This window comes from Solanum lycopersicum, chromosome 8 (genome assembly GCF_036512215.1).
Source record: "Solanum lycopersicum chromosome 8, SLM_r2.1".
Lineage (NCBI taxonomy): Eukaryota > Viridiplantae > Streptophyta > Magnoliopsida > Solanales > Solanaceae > Solanum > Solanum lycopersicum.
The window spans coordinates 159,933-176,277 of NC_090807.1; positions in this window are offsets into that span (position 1 = coordinate 159,933).

The window sequence follows — 16,345 nt, forward strand, 5'->3', positions numbered from 1 at the left end:
TTTGGGTGATCAGGATTCCAATGTCAAAAATGCCAAATTTGTTCGTGGACGTCCGTCAAGACGTTGTCTATGCATACGGTTGGCCATCACGGGTTTTCTGGGTTGTTTGGAAGGTCAAACGAGCCCCGGAGCGAGCATACGCCTCATTTTGACGATTTTCGTGTGCTATTGCACACCATTTTTTGGGTGATCGGGATTCCGACATCAAAAATGCCAAATTTGTTCGTGGACGTCCGTCAAGACGTTGTCTATGCATACGGTTGGCCATCACGGGTTTTCTGGGCCATTTGGAAGGTCAAACGAGCCCCGGAGCGAGCATACGCCTCATTTTGACGATTTTCGTGTGCTATTGCACACCATTTTTTGGGTGATCAGGATTCCGACGTCAAAAATGCCAAATTTGTTCATGGACGTCCGTCAAGACGTTGTCTATGCATACGGTTGGCCATCACAGGTTTTCTGGGTCGTTTGGAAGGTCAAACGAGCCCCGGAGCGAGCATACGCCTCATTTTGACGATTTTCGTGTGCTATTGCACACCATTTTTTGGGTGATCGGGATTCCGACGTCAAAAATGCAAAATTTGTTCGTGGACGTCCGTCAAGACGTTGTCTATGCATACGGTTGGCCATCACGGGTTTTCTGGGCCATTTGGAAGGTCAAACGAGCCCCGGAGCGAGCATACGCCTCATTTTGACGATTTTCGTGTGCTATTGCACACCATTTTTTGGGTGATCGGGATTCCGACGTCAAAAATGCCAAATTTGTTCGTGGACATCCGTCAAGACATTGTCTATGCATACGGTTGGCCATCACGGGATTTCTGGGCCATTTGGAAGGTCAAACGAGCCCCGGAGCGAGCATACGCCTCATTTTGACGATTTTCGTGTGCTATTGCACACCATTTTTTGGGTGATCAGGATTCCGACGTCAAAAATGCCAAATTTGTTCGTGGACGTCCGTCAAGACGTTGTCTATGCATACGGTTGGCCATCACGGGTTTTCTGGGTCGTTTGGAAGGTCAAACGAGCTCCGGAGCGAGCATACGCCTCATTTTGACGATTTTCGTGTGCTATTGCACACCATTTTTTGGGTGATCGGGATTCCGACGTTAAAAATGCCAAATTTGTTCGTGGACGTCCGTCAAGACGTTGTCTATGCATACGGTTGGCCATCACGGGTTTTCTGGGCCATTTGGAAGGTCAAACGAGCCCCGGAGCGAGCATACGCCTCATTTTGACGATTTTCGTGTGCTATTGCACACCATTTTTTGGGTGATCAGGATTCCGACGTCAAAAATGCCAAATTTGTTCGTGGACGTCCGTCAAGACATTGTCTATGCATACGGTTGGCCATCACGGGTTTTCTGGGTCGTTTGGAAGGTCAAACGAGCCCCGGAGCGCGCATACGCCTCATTTTGACGATTTTCGTGTGCTATTGCACACCATTTTTTGGGTGATCGGGATTCCGACGTCAAAAATACCAAATTTGTTCGTGGACGTCCGTCAAGACGTTATCTATGCATACGGTTGGCCATCACGGGTTTTCTGGGCCATTTGGAAGGTCAAACGAGCCCCGGAGCGAGCATATGCCTCATTTTGACGATTTTCGTGTGCTATTGCACACCATTATTTGGGTGATCAGGATTCCGACGTCAAAAATGCCAAATTTGTTCGTGGACGTCCGTCAAGACGTTGTCTATGCATACGGTTAGCCATCACGGGTTTTCTGGGTCGTTTGGAAGGTCAAACGAGCCCTGGAGCGAGCATACGCCTCATTTTGACAATTTTCGTGTGCTATTGCACACCATTTTTTGGGTGATCGGGATTCCGATGTCAAAAATGCCAAATTTGTTCGTGGACGTCCGTCAAGACGTTGTCTATGCATACGGTTGGCCATCACGGGTTTTCTGGGCCATTTGGAAGGTCAAACGAGCCCCGGAGCGAGCATACGCCTCATTTTGACGATTTTCGTGTGCTATTGCACACCATTTTTTGGGTGATCGGGATTCCGACGTCAAAAATGCCAAATTTGTTCGTGGACGTATGTCAAGACGTTGTCTATGCATAAGGTTTGCCATCACGGGTTTTCTGGGCCATTTGGAAGGTCAAACGAGCCCCGGAGCGAGCATACGCCTCATTTTGACGATTTTCGTGTGCTATTGCACACCATTTTTTGGGTGATCAGGATTCCGACGTCAAAAATGCCAAATTTGTTCGTGGACGTCCGTCAAGACATTGTCTATGCATACGGTTGGCCATCACGGGTTTTCTGGGTCGTTTGGAAGGTCAAACGAGCCCCGGAGCGAGCATACGCCTCATTTTGACGATTTTCGTGTGCTATTGCACACCATTTTTTGGGTGATCGGGATTCCGACGTCAAAAATGCCAAATTTGTTCGTGGACGTCCGTCAAGACGTTGTCTATGCATACGGTTGGCCATCACGGGTTTTCTGGGCCATTTGGAAGGTCAAACGAGCCCCGGAGCGAGCATACGCCTCATTTTGATGATTTTCGTGTGCTATTGCACACCATTTTTTGGGTGATCAGGATTCCGACGTCAAAAATGCCAAATTTGTTCGTGGACGTCCGTCAAGACGTTGTCTATGCATATGGTTGGCCATCACGGGTTTTCTGGGTCGTTTGGAAGGTCAAACGAGCCCCGGAGCGACCATACGCCTCATTTTGACGATTTTCGTGTGCTATTGCACACCATTTTTTGGGTGATCGGGATTCCGACGTCAAAAATGCCAAATTTGTTCGTGGACGTCCGTCAAGACGTTGTCTATGCATACGGTTGGCCATCACAGGTTTTCTGGGCCATTTGGAAGGTCAAACGAGCCCCGGAGCGAGCATACGCCTCATTTTGACGATTTTCGTGTGCTATTGCACACCATTTTTGGGGTGATCAGGATTCTGACGTCAAAAATGCCAAATTTGTTCGTGGACGTCCGTCAAGACGTTGTCTATGCATACGGTTGGCCATCACGGGTTTTTTGGGCCATTTGGAAGGTCAAACGAGCCCCGGAGCGAGCATACGCCTCATTTTGACGATTTTCGTGTGCTATTGCACACCATTTTTTGGGTGATCAGGATTCCGACGTCAAAAATGCCAAATTTGTTCGTGGACGTCCTTCAAGACGTTGTCTATGCATACGATTGGCCATCACGGGTTTTCTGGGCCGTTTGGAAGGTCAAACGAGCCCCGGAGCGAGCATACACCTCATTTTGACGATTTTCGTGTGCTATTGCACACCATTTTTTGGGTGATTAGGATTCCAACGTCAAAAATGCCAAATTTGTTCGTGGACGTCCGTCAAGATGTTGTCTATGCATACGGTTGGCCATCACGGGTTTTCTGGATCGTTTGGAAGGTCAAACGAGCCCCGGAGCGAGCATACGCCTCATTTTGACGATTTTCGTGTGCTATTGCACACCATTTTTTGGGTGATCGGGATTCCGACGTCAAAAATGCCAAATTTGTTCGTGGACGTCCGTCAAGACGTTGTCTATGCATACGGTTGGCCATCACGGGTTTTCTGGGCCATTTGGAAGGTCAAACGAGCCCCGGAGCGAGCATACGCCTCATTTTGACGATTTTCGTGTGCTATTGCACACCATTTTTTGGGTAATCGGGATTCCGACGTCAAAAATGCCAAATTTGTTCGTGGACGTCCGTCAAGACGTTGTCTATGCATACGGTTGGCCATCACAGGTTTTCTGGGCCATTTGGAAGGTCAAACGAGCCCCGGAGCGAGCATACGCCTCATTTTGACGATTTTCGTGTGCTATTGCACACCATTTTTTGGGTGATCAGGATTCCAACGTCAAAAATGCCAAATTTGTTCGTGGACGTCCGTCAAGACGTTGTCTATGCATACGGTTGGCCATCACGGGTTTTCTGGGTCGTTTGGAAGGTCAAACGAGCTCCGGAGCGAGCATACGCCTCATTTTGACGATTTTCGTGTGCTATTGCACACCATTTTTTGGGTGATCGGGATTCCGACGTTAAAAATGCCAAATTTGTTCGTGGACGTCCGTCAAGACGTTGTCTATGCATACGGTTGGCCATCACGGGTTTTCTGGGCCATTTGGAAGGTCAAACGAGCCCCGGAGCGAGCATACGCCTCATTTTGACGATTTTCGTGTGCTATTGCACACCATTTTTTGGGTGATCGGGATTCCGACGTCAAAAATGCCAAATTTGTTCGTGGACATCCGTCAAGACATTGTCTATGCATACGGTTGGCCATCACGGGATTTCTGGGCCATTTGGAAGGTCAAACGAGCCCCGGAGCGAGCATACGCCTCATTTTGACGATTTTCGTGTGCTATTGCACACCATTTTTTGGGTGATCAGGATTCCGACGTCAAAAATGCCAAATTTGTTCGTGGACGTCCGTCAAGACGTTGTCTATGCATACGGTTGGCCATCACGGGTTTTCTGGGTCGTTTGGAAGGTCAAACGAGCTCCGGAGCGAGCATACGCCTCATTTTGACGATTTTCGTGTGCTATTGCACACCATTTTTTGGGTGATCGGGATTCCGACGTTAAAAATGCCAAATTTGTTCGTGGACGTCCGTCAAGACGTTGTCTATGCATACGGTTGGCCATCACGGGTTTTCTGGGCCATTTGGAAGGTCAAACGAGCCCCGGAGCGAGCATACGCCTCATTTTGACGATTTTCGTGTGCTATTGCACACCATTTTTTGGGTGATCAGGATTCCGACGTCAAAAATGCCAAATTTGTTCGTGGACGTCCGTCAAGACATTGTCTATGCATACGGTTGGCCATCACGGGTTTTCTGGGTCGTTTGGAAGGTCAAACGAGCCCCGGAGCGCGCATACGCCTCATTTTGACGATTTTCGTGTGCTATTGCACACCATTTTTTGGGTGATCGGGATTCCGACGTCAAAAATACCAAATTTGTTCGTGGACGTCCGTCAAGACGTTATCTATGCATACGGTTGGCCATCACGGGTTTTCTGGGCCATTTGGAAGGTCAAACGAGCCCCGGAGCGAGCATATGCCTCATTTTGACGATTTTCGTGTGCTATTGCACACCATTATTTGGGTGATCAGGATTCCGACGTCAAAAATGCCAAATTTGTTCGTGGACGTCCGTCAAGACGTTGTCTATGCATACGGTTAGCCATCACGGGTTTTCTGGGTCGTTTGGAAGGTCAAACGAGCCCTGGAGCGAGCATACGCCTCATTTTGACAATTTTCGTGTGCTATTGCACACCATTTTTTGGGTGATCGGGATTCCGATGTCAAAAATGCCAAATTTGTTCGTGGACGTCCGTCAAGACGTTGTCTATGCATACGGTTGGCCATCACGGGTTTTCTGGGCCATTTGGAAGGTCAAACGAGCCCCGGAGCGAGCATACGCCTCATTTTGACGATTTTCGTGTGCTATTGCACACCATTTTTTGGGTGATCGGGATTCCGACGTCAAAAATGCCAAATTTGTTCGTGGACGTATGTCAAGACGTTGTCTATGCATAAGGTTTGCCATCACGGGTTTTCTGGGCCATTTGGAAGGTCAAACGAGCCCCGGAGCGAGCATACGCCTCATTTTGACGATTTTCGTGTGCTATTGCACACCATTTTTTGGGTGATCAGGATTCCGACGTCAAAAATGCCAAATTTGTTCGTGGACGTCCGTCAAGACATTGTCTATGCATACGGTTGGCCATCACGGGTTTTCTGGGTCGTTTGGAAGGTCAAACGAGCCCCGGAGCGAGCATACGCCTCATTTTGACGATTTTCGTGTGCTATTGCACACCATTTTTTGGGTGATCGGGATTCCGACGTCAAAAATGCCAAATTTGTTCGTGGACGTCCGTCAAGACGTTGTCTATGCATACGGTTGGCCATCACGGGTTTTCTGGGCCATTTGGAAGGTCAAACGAGCCCCGGAGCGAGCATACGCCTCATTTTGATGATTTTCGTGTGCTATTGCACACCATTTTTTGGGTGATCAGGATTCCGACGTCAAAAATGCCAAATTTGTTCGTGGACGTCCGTCAAGACGTTGTCTATGCATATGGTTGGCCATCACGGGTTTTCTGGGTCGTTTGGAAGGTCAAACGAGCCCCGGAGCGACCATACGCCTCATTTTGACGATTTTCGTGTGCTATTGCACACCATTTTTTGGGTGATCGGGATTCCGACGTCAAAAATGCCAAATTTGTTCGTGGACGTCCGTCAAGACGTTGTCTATGCATACGGTTGGCCATCACAGGTTTTCTGGGCCATTTGGAAGGTCAAACGAGCCCCGGAGCGAGCATACGCCTCATTTTGACGATTTTCGTGTGCTATTGCACACCATTTTTGGGGTGATCAGGATTCTGACGTCAAAAATGCCAAATTTGTTCGTGGACGTCCGTCAAGACGTTGTCTATGCATACGGTTGGCCATCACGGGTTTTTTGGGCCATTTGGAAGGTCAAACGAGCCCCGGAGCGAGCATACGCCTCATTTTGACGATTTTCGTGTGCTATTGCACACCATTTTTTGGGTGATCGGGATTCCGACGTCAAAAATGCCAAATTTGTTCGTGGACGTCCTTCAAGACGTTGTCTATGCATACGATTGGCCATCACGGGTTTTCTGGGCCGTTTGGAAGGTCAAACGAGCCCCGGAGCGAGCATACACCTCATTTTGACGATTTTCGTGTGCTATTGCACACCATTTTTTGGGTGATTAGGATTCCAACGTCAAAAATGCCAAATTTGTTCGTGGACGTCCGTCAAGATGTTGTCTATGCATACGGTTGGCCATCACGGGTTTTCTGGATCGTTTGGAAGGTCAAACGAGCCCCGGAGCGAGCATACGCCTCATTTTGACGATTTTCGTGTGCTATTGCACACCATTTTTTGGGTGATCGGGATTCCGACGTCAAAAATGCCAAATTTGTTCGTGGACGTCCGTCAAGACGTTGTCTATGCATACGGTTGGCCATCACGGGTTTTCTGGGCCATTTGGAAGGTCAAACGAGCCCCGGAGCGAGCATACGCCTCATTTTGACGATTTTCGTGTGCTATTGCACACCATTTTTTGGGTAATCGGGATTCCGACGTCAAAAATGCCAAATTTGTTCGTGGACGTCCGTCAAGACGTTGTCTATGCATACGGTTGGCCATCACAGGTTTTCTGGGCCATTTGGAAGGTCAAACGAGCCCCGGAGCGAGCATACGCCTCATTTTGACGATTTTCGTGTGCTATTGCACACCATTTTTTGGGTGATCAGGATTCCAACGTCAAAAATGCCAAATTTGTTCGTGGACGTCCGTCAAGACGTTGTCTATGCATACGGTTGGCCATCACGGGTTTTCTGGGTCGTTTGGAAGGTCAAACGAGCTCCGGAGCGAGCATACGCCTCATTTTGACGATTTTCGTGTGCTATTGCACACCATTTTTTGGGTGATCGGGATTCCGACGTTAAAAATGCCAAATTTGTTCGTGGACGTCCGTCAAGACGTTGTCTATGCATACGGTTGGCCATCACGGGTTTTCTGGGCCATTTGGAAGGTCAAACGAGCCCCGGAGCGAGCATACGCCTCATTTTGACGATTTTCGTGTGCTATTGCACACCATTTTTTGGGTGATCAGCATTCTGACGTCAAAAATGCCAAATTTGTTCGTGGACGTCCGTCAAGACGTTGTCTATGCATACGGTTGGCCATCATGGGTTTTTTGGGCCATTTGGAAGGTCAAACGAGCCCCGGAGCGAGCATACGCCTCATTTTGACGATTTTCGTGTGCTATTGCACACCATTTTTTGGGTGATCAGGATTCCGACGTCAAAAATGCCAAATTTGTTCGTGGACGTCCGTCAAGACGTTGTCTATGCATACGGTTGGCCATCACGGGTTTTCTGGGTCGTTTGGAAGGTCAAACGAGCTCCGGAGCGAGCATACGCCTCATTTTGACGATTTTCGTGTGCTATTGCACACCATTTTTTGGGTGATCGGGATTCCGACGTTAAAAATGCCAAATTTGTTCGTGGACGTCCGTCAAGACGTTGTCTATGCATACGGTTGGCCATCACGGGTTTTCTGGGCCATTTGGAAGGTCAAACGAGCCCCGGAGCGAGCATACGCCTCATTTTGACGATTTTCGTGTGCTATTGCACACCATTTTTTGGGTGATCAGGATTCCGACGTCTAAAATGCCAAATTTGTTCGTGGACGTCCGTCAAGACATTGTCTATGCATACGGTTGGCCATCACGGGTTTTCTGGGTCGTTTGGAAGGTCAAACGAGCCCCGGAGCGTGCATACGCCTCATTTTGACGATTTTCATGTGCTATTGCACACCATTTTTTGGGTGATCGGGATTCCGACGTCAAAAATGCCAAATTTGTTCGTGGACGTCCGTCAAGACGTTGTCTATGCATACGGTTGGCCATCACGGGTTTTCTGGGCCATTTGGAAGGTCAAACGAGCCCCGGAGCGAGCATACGCCTCATTTTGACGATTTTCGTGTGCTATTGCACACCATTTTTTGGGTGATCAGGATTCCGACGTCAAAAATGCCAAATTTGTTCGTGGACGTCCGTCAAGACGTTGTCTATGCATACGGTTGGCCATCACGGGTTTTCTGGGTCGTTTGGAAGGTCAAACGAGCCCCGGAGCGAGCATACGCCTCATTTTGACGATTTTCGTGTGCTATTGCACACCATTTTTTGGGTGATCGGGATTCCGACGTCAAAAATGCCAAATTTGTTCGTGGATGTATGTCAAGACGTTGTCTATGCATAAGGTTGGCCATCACGGGTTTTCTGGGCCATTTGGAAGGTCAAACGAGCCCCGAAGCGAGCATACGCCTCATTTTGACGATTTTCGTGTGCTATTGCACACCATTTTTTGGGTGATCAGGATTCCGACGTCAAAAATGCCAAATTTGTTCGTGGACGTCCGTCAAGACATTGTCTATGCATACGGTTGGCCATCACGGGTTTTCTGGGTCGTTTGGAAGGTCAAACGAGCCCCGGAGCGAGCATACGCCTCATTTTGACGATTTTCGTGTGCTATTGCACACCATTTTTTGGGTGATCGGGATTCCGACGTCAAAAATGCCAAATTTGTTCGTGGACGTCCGTCAAGACGTTGTCTATGCATACGGTTGGCCATCACGGGTTTTCTGGGCCATTTGGAAGGTCAAACGAGCCCCGGAGCGAGCATACGCCTCATTTTGACGATTTTCGTGTGCTATTGCACACCATTATTTGGGTGATCAGGATTCCGACGTCAAAAATGCCAAATTTGTTCGTGGACGTCCGTCAAGACGTTGTCTATGCATACGGTTGGCCATCACGGGTTTTCTGGGTCGTTTGGAAGGTCAAACGAGCCCTGGAGCGAGCATACGCCTCATTTTGACGATTTTCGTGTGCTATTGCACACCATTTTTTGGATGATCGGGATTCCGATGTCAAAAATGCCAAATTTGTTCGTGGACGTCCGTCAAGACGTTGTCTATGCATACGGTTGGCCATCACGGGTTTTCTGGGCCATTTGGAAGGTCAAACGAGCCCCGGAGCGAGCATACGCCTCATTTTGACGATTTTCGTGTGCTATTGCACACCATTTTTTGGGTGATCGGGATTCCGACGTCAAAAATGCCAAATTTGTTCGTGGACGTATGTCAAGACGTTGTCTATGCATAAGGTTGGCCATCACGGGTTTTCTGGGCCATTTGGAAGGTCAAACGAACCCCGGAGCGAGCATACGCCTCATTTTGATGATTTTCGTGTGCTATTGCACACCATTTTTTGGGTGATTAGGATTCCGACGTCAAAAATGCCAAATTTGTTCGTGGACGTCCGTCAAGATGTTGTCTATGCATACGGTTGGCCATCACGGGTTTTCTGGATCGTTTGGAAGGTCAAACGAGCCCCGGAGCGAGCATACGCCTCATTTTGACGATTTTCGTGTGCTATTGCACACCATTTTTTGGGTGATCGGGATTCCGACGTCAAAAATGCCAAATTTGTTCGTGGACGTCCGTCAAGACGTTGTCTATGCATACGGTTGGCCATCACGGGTTTTCTGGGCCATTTGGAAGGTCAAACGAGCCCCGGAGCGAGCATACGCCTCATTTTGACGATTTTCGTGTGCTATTGCACACCATTTTTTGGGTGATCAGGATTCCGACATCAAAAATGCCAAATTTGTTCGTGGACGTCCGTCAAGACGTTGTCTATGCATACGGTTGGCCATCACGGGTTTTCTGGGTCGTTTGGAAGGTCAAACGAGCCCCGGAGCGAGCATACGCCTCATTTTGACGATTTTCGTGTGCTATTGCACACCATTTTTTGGATGATCGGGATTCCGATGTCAAAAATGCCAAATTTGTTCGTGGACGTCCGTCAAGACGTTGTCTATGCATACGGTTGGCCATCACGGGTTTTCTGGGCCATTTGGAAGGTCAAACGAGCCCCGGAGCGAGCATACGCCTCATTTTGACGATTTTCGTGTGCTATTGCACACCATTTTTTGGGTGATCGGGATTCCGACGTCAAAAATGCCAAATTTGTTCGTGGACGTATGTCAAGACGTTGTCTATGCATAAGGTTGGCCATCACGGGTTTTCTGGGCCATTTGGAAGGTCAAACGAATCCCGGAGCGAGCATACGCCTCATTTTGATGATTTTCGTGTGCTATTGCACACCATTTTTTGGGTGATTAGGATTCCGACGTCAAAAATGCCAAATTTGTTCGTGGACGTCCGTCAAGATGTTGTCTATGCATACGGTTGGCCATCACGGGTTTTCTGGATCGTTTGGAAGGTCAAACGAGCCCCGGAGCGAGCATACGCCTCATTTTGACGATTTTCGTGTGCTATTGCACACCATTTTTTGGGTGATCGGGATTCCGACGTCAAAAATGCCAAATTTGTTCGTGGACGTCCGTCAAGACGTTGTCTATGCATACGGTTGGCCATCACGGGTTTTCTGGGCCATTTGGAAGGTCAAACGAGCCCCGGAGCGAGCATACGCCTCATTTTGACGATTTTCGTGTGCTATTGCACACCATTTTTTGGGTAATCGGGATTCCGACGTCAAAAATGCCAAATTTGTTCGTGGACGTCCGTCAAGACATTGTCTATGCATACGGTTGGCCATCACGGGTTTTCTAGGCCATTTGGAAGGTCAAACGAGCCCCGGAGCGAGCATACGCCTCATTTTGACGATTTTCGTGTGCTATTGCACACCATTTTTTGGGTGATCAGGATTCCGACGTCAAAAATGCCAAATTTGTTCGTGGACGTCCGTCAAGACGTTGTCTATGCATACGGTTGGCCATCACGGGTTTTCTGGGTCGTTTGGAAGGTCAAACGAGCCCCGGAGCGACCATACGCCTCATTTTGACGATTTTCGTGTGCTATTGCACACCATTTTTTGGGTGATCGGGATTCCGACGTCAAAAATGCCAAATTTGTTCGTGGACGTCCGTCAAGACGTTGTCTATGCATACGGTTGGCCATCACGGGTTTTCTGGGCCATTTGGAAGGTCAAACGAGCCCCGGAGCGAGCATACGCCTCATTTTGACGATTTTCGTGTGCTATTGCACACCATTTTTTGGGTGATCAGGATTCCGACATCAAAAATGCCAAATTTGTTCGTGGACGTCCGTCAAGACGTTGTCTATGCATACGGTTGGCCATCACGGGTTTTCTGGGTCGTTTGGAAGGTCAAACGAGCCCCGGAGCGAGCATACGCCTCATTTTGACGATTTTCGTGTGCTATTGCACACCATTTTTTGGGTGATCGGGATTCCGACGTCAAAAATGCCAAATTTGTTCGTGGACGTCCGTCAAGACGTTGTCTATGCATACGGTTGGCAATCACGGGTTTTCAGGGCCATTTGGAAGGTCAAACGAGCCCCTGAGCGAGCATACGCCTCATTTTGACGATTTTCGTGTGCTATTGCACACCATTTTTTGGGTGATCAGGATTCCGACGTCAAAAATGCCAAATTTGTTCGTGGACGTCCGTCAAGACGTTGTCTATGCATACGGTTGGCCATCACGGGTTTTCTGGGTCGTTTGGAAGGTCAAACGAGCCCCGGAGCGAGCATACGCCTCATTTTGACGATTTTCGTGTGCTATTGCACACCATTTTTTGGGTGATCGGGATTCCGACGTCAAAAATGCCAAATTTGTTCGTGGACGTCCGTCAAGACGTTGTCTATGCATACGGTTGGCCATCACGGGTTTTCTGGGCCATTTGGAAGGTCAAACGAGCCCCGGTGCGAGCATACGCCTCATTTTGACGATTTTCGTGTGCTATTGCACACCATTTTTTGGGTGATCAGGATTCCGACGTCAAAAATGCCAAATTTGTTCGTGGACGTCCGTCAAGACGTTGTCTATGCATACGGTTGGCCATCACGGGTTTTCTGGGTCGTTTGGAAGGTCAAACGAGCCCCGGAGCGAGCATACGCCTCATTTCGACGATTTTCGTGTGCTATTGCACACCATTTTTTGGGTGATCGGGATTCCGACGTCAAAAATGCCAAATTTGTTCGTGGACGTCCGTCAAGACGTTGTCTATGCATACGGTTGGCCATCACGGGTTTTCTGGGCCATTTGGAAGGTCAAACGAGCCCCGGAGCGAGCATACGCCTCATTTTGACGATTTTCGTGTGCTATTGCACACCATTTTTTGGGTGATCAGGATTCCGACGTCAAAAATGCCAAATTTGTTCGTGGACGTCCGCCAAGACGTTGTCTATGCATACGGTTGGCCATCACGGGTTTTGTGGGTCGTTTGGAAGGTCAAACGAGCCCCGGAGCGAGCATACGCCTCATTTTGACGATTTTCGTGTGCTATTGCACACCATTTATTGGGTGATCGGGATTCCGACGTCAAAAATGCCAAATTTGTTCGTGGACGTCCGTTAAGACGTTGTCTATGCATACGGTTGGCCATCACGGGTTTTCTGGGCCATTTGGAAGGTCAAACGAGCCCCGGAGCGAGCATACGCCTCATTTTGACGATTTTCGTGTGCTATTGCACACCATTTTTTGGGTGATCAGGATTCCGACGTCAAAAATGCCAAATTTGTTCGTGGACGTCTGTCAAGACGTTTTCTATGCATACGGTTGGCCATCACGGGTTTTCTGGGCCATTTGGAAGGTCAAACGAGCCCCAGAGCGAGCATACGCCTCATTTTGACGATTTTCGTGTGCTATTGCACACCATTTTTTGGGTGATCAGGATTCCGACGTCAAAAATGCCAAATTTGTTCGTGGACGTCCGTCAAGACGTTGTCTATGCATACGGTTGGCCATCACGGGTTTTCTGGGTCGTTTGGAAGGTCAAACGAGCCCCGGAGCGAGCATACGCCTCATTTTGACGATTTTCGTGTGCTATTGCACACCATTTTTTGGGTAATCGGGATTCCGACGTAAAAAATGCCAAATTTGTTCGTGGACGTCCGTCAAGACGTTGTCTATGCATACGGTTGGCCATCACGGGTTTTCTGGGTCGTTTGGAAGGTCAAACGAGCCCCGGAGCGAGCATACGCCTCATTTTGATGATTTTCGTGTGCTATTGCACACCATTTTTTGGGTGATCGGGATTCCGACGTCAAAAATGCCAAATTTGTTCGTGGACGTCCGTCAAGACGTTGTCTATGCATACGGTTGGCCATCACGGGTTTTCTGGGCCATTTGGAAGGTCAAACGAGCCCCGGAGCGAGCATACGCCTCATTTTGACGATTTTCGTGTGCTATTGCACACCATTTTTTGGGTGATCAGGATTCCGACGTCAAAAATGCCAAATTTGTTCGTGGACGTCCGTCAAGACGTTGTCTATGCATACGGTTGGCCATCACGGGTTTTCTGGGTCGTTTGGAAGGTCAAACGAGCCCCGGAGCGAGCATACGCCTCATTTTGACGATTTTCGTGTGCTATTGCACACCATTTTTTGGGTGATCGGGATTCCGACGTCAAAAATGCCAAATTTGTTCGTGGACGTCCGTCAAGACGTCGTCTATGCATACGGTTGGCCATCACGGGTTTTCTGGGCCATTTGGAAGGTCAAACGAGCCCCGGAGCGAGCATACGCCTCATTTTGACAATTTTCGTGTGCTATTGCACACCATTTTTTGGGTGATCAGGATTCCGACGTCAAAAATGCCAAATTTGTTCGTGGACGTCCGCCAAGACGTTGTCTATGCATACGGTTGGCCATCACGGGTTTTGTGGGTCGTTTGGAAGGTCAAACGAGCCCCGGAGCGAGCATACGCCTCATTTTGACGATTTTCGTGTGCTATTGCACACCATTTTTTGGGTGATCGGGATTCCGACGTCAAAAATGCCAAATTTGTTCGTGGACGTCCGTCAAGACGTTGTCTATGCATACGGTTGGCCATCACGGGTTTTCTGGGCCATTTGGAAGGTCAAACGAGCCCCGGAGCGAGCATACGCCTCATTTTGACGATTTTCGTGTGCTATTGCACACCATTTTTTGGGTGATCAGGATTCCGACGTCAAAAATGCCAAATTTGTTCGTGGACGTCCGTCAAGACGTTGTCTATGCATACGGTTGGCCATCACGGGTTTTCTGGGTCGTTTGGAAGGTCAAACGAGCCCCGGAGCGAGCATACGCCTCATTTTGACGATTTTCGTGTGCTATTGCACACCATTTTTTGGGTGATCGGGATTCCGACGTCAAAAATGCCAAATTTGTTCGTGGACGTCCGTCAAGACGTTGTCTATGCATACGGTTGGCCATCACGGGTTTTCTGGGTCGTTTGGAAGGTCAAACGAGCCCCGGAGCGAGCATACGCCTCATTTTGACGATTTTCGTGTGCTATTGCACACCATTTTTTGGGTGATCGGGATTCCGACGTCAAAAATGCCAAATTTGTTCGTGGACGTCCGTCAAGACGTTGTCTATGCATACGGTTGGCCATCACGGGTTTTCTGGGCCATTTGGAAGGTCAAACGAGCCCCGGAGCGAGCATACGCCTCATTTTGACGATTTTCGTGTGCTATTGCACACCATTTTTTGGGTGATCAGGATTCCAACGTCAAAAATGCCAAATTTATTCGTGGACGTCCGTCAAGACGTTGTCTATGCATACGGTTGGCCATCACGGGTTTTCTGGGTCGTTTGGAAGGTCAAACGAGCCCCGAAGCGAGCATACGCCTCATTTTGACGATTTTCGTGTGCTATTGCACACCATTTTTTGGGTGATCGGGATTCCGACGTCAAAAATGCCAAATTTTTTCGTGGACGTCCGTCAAGACGTTGTCTATGCATACGGTTGGCCATCACGGGTTTTCTGGGCCATTTGGAAGGTCAAACGAGCCCCGGAGCGAGCATACGCCTCATTTTGACGATTTTCGTGTGCTATTGCACACCATTTTTTGGGTGATCAGGATTCCGACGTCAAAAATGCCAAATTTGTTCGTGGACGTCCGTCAAGACTTTGTCTATGCATACGGTTGGCCATCACGGGTTTTCTGGGTCGTTTGGAAGGTCAAACGAGCCCCGGAGCGAGCATACGCCTCATTTTGACGATTTTCGTGTGCTATTGCACACCATTTTTTGGGTGATCGGGATTCCGATGTCAAAAATGCCAAATTTGTTCGTGGACGTCCGTCAAGACGTTGTCTATGCATACGGTTGGCCATCACGGGTTTTCTGGGCCATTTGGAAGGTCAAACGAGCCCCGGAGCGAGCATACGCCTCATTTTGACGATTTTCGTGTGCTATTGCACACCATTTTTTGGGTGATCAGGATTCTGACGTCAAAAATGCCAAATTTGTTCGTGGACGTCCGTCAAGACGTTGTCTATGCATACGGTTGGCCATCACGGGTTTTCTGGGTCGTTTGGAAGGTCAAACGAGCCCCGGAGCGAGCATACGCCTCATTTTGACGATTTTCGTGTGCTATTGCACACCATTTTTTGGGTGATCGGGATTCCGACGTCAAAAATGCCAAATTTGTTCGTGGACGTCCGTCAAGACGTTGTCTATGCATACGGTTGGCCATCACAGGTTTTCTGGGCCATTTGGAAGGTCAAACGAGCCCCGGAGCGAGCATACGCCTCATTTTGACGATTTTCGTGTGCTATTGCACACCATTTTTTGGGTGATCAGGATTCCGACGTCAAAAATGCCAAATTTGTTCGTGGACGTCCGTCAAGATGTTGTCTATGCATACGGTTGGCCATCACGGGTTTTCTTGGTCGTTTGGAAGGTCAAACGAGCCCCGGAGCGAGCATACGCCTCATTTTGACGATTTTCGTGTGCTATTGCACACCATTTTTTGGGTGATCGGGATTCCGACGTCAAAAATGCCAAATTTGTTCGTGGACGTCCG